This window comes from Colobus angolensis, unplaced genomic scaffold (assembly GCF_000951035.1).
Source record: "Colobus angolensis palliatus isolate OR3802 unplaced genomic scaffold, Cang.pa_1.0 Scaffold127, whole genome shotgun sequence".
Taxonomy (NCBI): Eukaryota; Metazoa; Chordata; class Mammalia; order Primates; family Cercopithecidae; genus Colobus; species Colobus angolensis.
Genome location: NW_012113919.1, coordinates 515,222 through 518,165, shown reverse-complemented (window position 1 = coordinate 518,165; position 2,944 = coordinate 515,222).

Sequence of the window (2,944 nt, the reverse complement as noted above, 5' to 3'; positions counted from 1 at the left end):
AAATAAAATACACCAAAACATATGGCATATAGCAAAATCCATACTAAAAAGGAAGTTTTTACTCACAAATATCTCAATTTAAGAAGATAAAATATCATGCAGTATTTGTCCCTTTGTGACTGGCTTATTTTACTAAGTTGTCAAAATTGGCAGGATTCCCATTTTTTTAAGGTGCAATAATATTTCATTGTACATATATGCCAATTTTTATATATTTACACATTGATCAACATTTAGGTTGTTCCCTTCTCTTATTTTTTATGAGTAATACTTCAATGGACAAATATTGCATGATTTTGCTTATATGAATTATCTCAAATAGTTAAAGTCACAGAAGCGGAGAGTAGAATGGTAGTTATCAGGGCCTGGAGAGAAGAACAAATGAGACATTTTGGTTCAAGAGACATAAGATTTCAGTTATGCAAGATGAATTAGTTTTAAAGATCTGCTACACAGCATAGTGCCTATAGTTAAAAATTCTCTGTTGTACACTTAAAACTTTGTTAAGAGGGTAGATTTTATGTTGTGTTCTTACCACAGAAAACAAAACAACAAGAACACCAAAGGAGCAGGAGGAAGCTTTTGGAGGCGATGAATATGTTTATTACATTGATTATGGTGTTGGTTTCACAGGTGTATGTATAGGTCCAAATCTATCATATTGTATACAAGAAATATGTGCAGTTTTTGGCATCTCCATTATACCTCAAAAAAAGACATTAAAGAAAGAAAATTTAAGCTACTTATTCTCACAAAAGACAAAAATCTGAAACAAAATATGTTAGCAAAGAAATTAATATATTAGGAACAAATCAGTCTTTTATAGGAAGATTTGGTAGGATACTCACACCCTAATGCTCCAGAACCTGTGGATATGTTACACTCCATGACAAAAGGGACTTTGCAGATATGATTACGGTAGGAGTATTTGAGATGAAGAGATTATCCTTGATTATCTGTGTGCTTCCTAGTCTAATCGCATGGATCTTTAAAAACAGAGAACCTTCCCTGGATGGGTCAGAGACATGTGATTTGAGCTGGACATGACTTATCATCAGTGGTTTTGCAAATGAGGAAAGGGCCAGGATCCAAGGAATGTCTGTGGCTTTTGCAAGCTGGAAACAGACATCAATTTATAGCCTCCAAAAAAAAAAAAAAAAAAAGAGGAAGCTCAGTCCCATTACAACAAATAATTGAGTTTTGTCAACAATCTGAATGAGAAGGAAACAGACCCTTCTTTAGAGGGTCTTTAGAGAATTCAGAATGAAATGCAACCCTGCCAGCACCTTAATTTTAACCCCCGAGACCTATTCTAAACTTCTGACCTATGGGTCAGAGTTTCTAAGATAATAAGTTTGTGTTTTTTAAGCTGCTAAATTTGTAGCAGCAATAGAAAACTAATGCCAAAGACGAAAGTGATTTAGCCTTCAAAAATTTTAACAGTGTGATTTTTAACAAAAAAGAATAAAACATATGATCAATAACTTTGATGTAGAAAAAATCATTTATTTGATAAAATTCAATAACTTCATGAAAAAACCTTTAGCAAATGAGAAATAATATAAAAACCTACTAAATATGATAAAGATTGCTTCACGTAAGCTACATCAGAAACTTTCCAGTGTAGTGTTATGTTAAAATGTTTTTCTTAGACAATTAAAATAAGGCCAGGATGCCCACTATTACCACTGTTGAATAAAGATAACTTTGGCAAAATAAGAAAAAAGGGCATCAGCATGGTAGATTAATTGCAAAATTTACCCCAATTCTTTATTTCTCATTAAATCTATGTTTTTGCAAGAGGTGGTGTTTATCTTATACTGCTCCCTTGAATCTGGGTCGGTTTTGTGAATTGTTTCGGCCAACAGAATGTGGTGGAAGTGATAGTGTGACCTCGAAAAGAATTATACCCTCTGTCTCTTGTAGATCCTTGCTTTCACCATGTCAAAAAGCCTAAACTAGTCTCCTAGATAATAGAGGATGTGACTAACAAAGCTGAGGAAACACATGGCCAGCTGACATCCACCCCAAGCCAGTGAGAGAGTCAAACCCAGGTTAGCATAGCCCCTTACCTGACTCACAGCTGACTGCCAACGTGTGAGTGAGCTCAAATGAATCCAGAACAAAAGTTCTAGTTATCCATAGTCTCATGAGCAACCATTTTAATAAGTTGTTTTAAGCCGCTTCATTTGAAGCACTTTGATATTCAACTTTGTTGTCATAATGGATAACTAATAGGATTAAGTGATTATTATAGAGAAAATATGAAACATATCTATTTACTACCAGATAGTTACTTATATTCATCAATTATATTACATACCTCTAAGTAATTTACATATGAATAGCTAATTCAACAGCTTAGTTAATCTAGTTATAAATGTATTAATAGTTACTGACATATTCTCAAACTTATCTTAAATTTGGATGGAAGTTACTGACCACTGAATTTGTGCCCAAGTAACCATTGACTATTTCCAATAAAGTCCACCAATAATTTGTATTAACTGGTTATGGCAGAAGAAATACTCAACCAAATAGTAAAGTAAATAATAGTAGAGAAATTATGATGTTCAAAAGATAGATAAAACGTTCACAAGAAAAAAGTAATAATATAGTTAGCACAGACGGCATTGTCTAATGTAGAGAAAAAGGAGTTTCAGAAGTTTGCCCTTATGTTCTATTAGCTAAGATCTGTCAAATTCAGCTTCCTCCAACTACTCAATGCCCATTGTTCTTTGCCTCTCTACTACTATATTTATCTTGAAGAAAGTAGAACCAAGGAAAACAGTACTCCGTGCCTATCCATCTTGATAACTTAATGCTTCTCTATGCCTGCAGCATTGCACATTAACGTTTTGAGTAAAATCTATGGGTCAATAAATCTCCTTCTTGAAACACAGTGCCAATCTCTCATGCACTGTAAAGTACTGTCTCTCTTCTA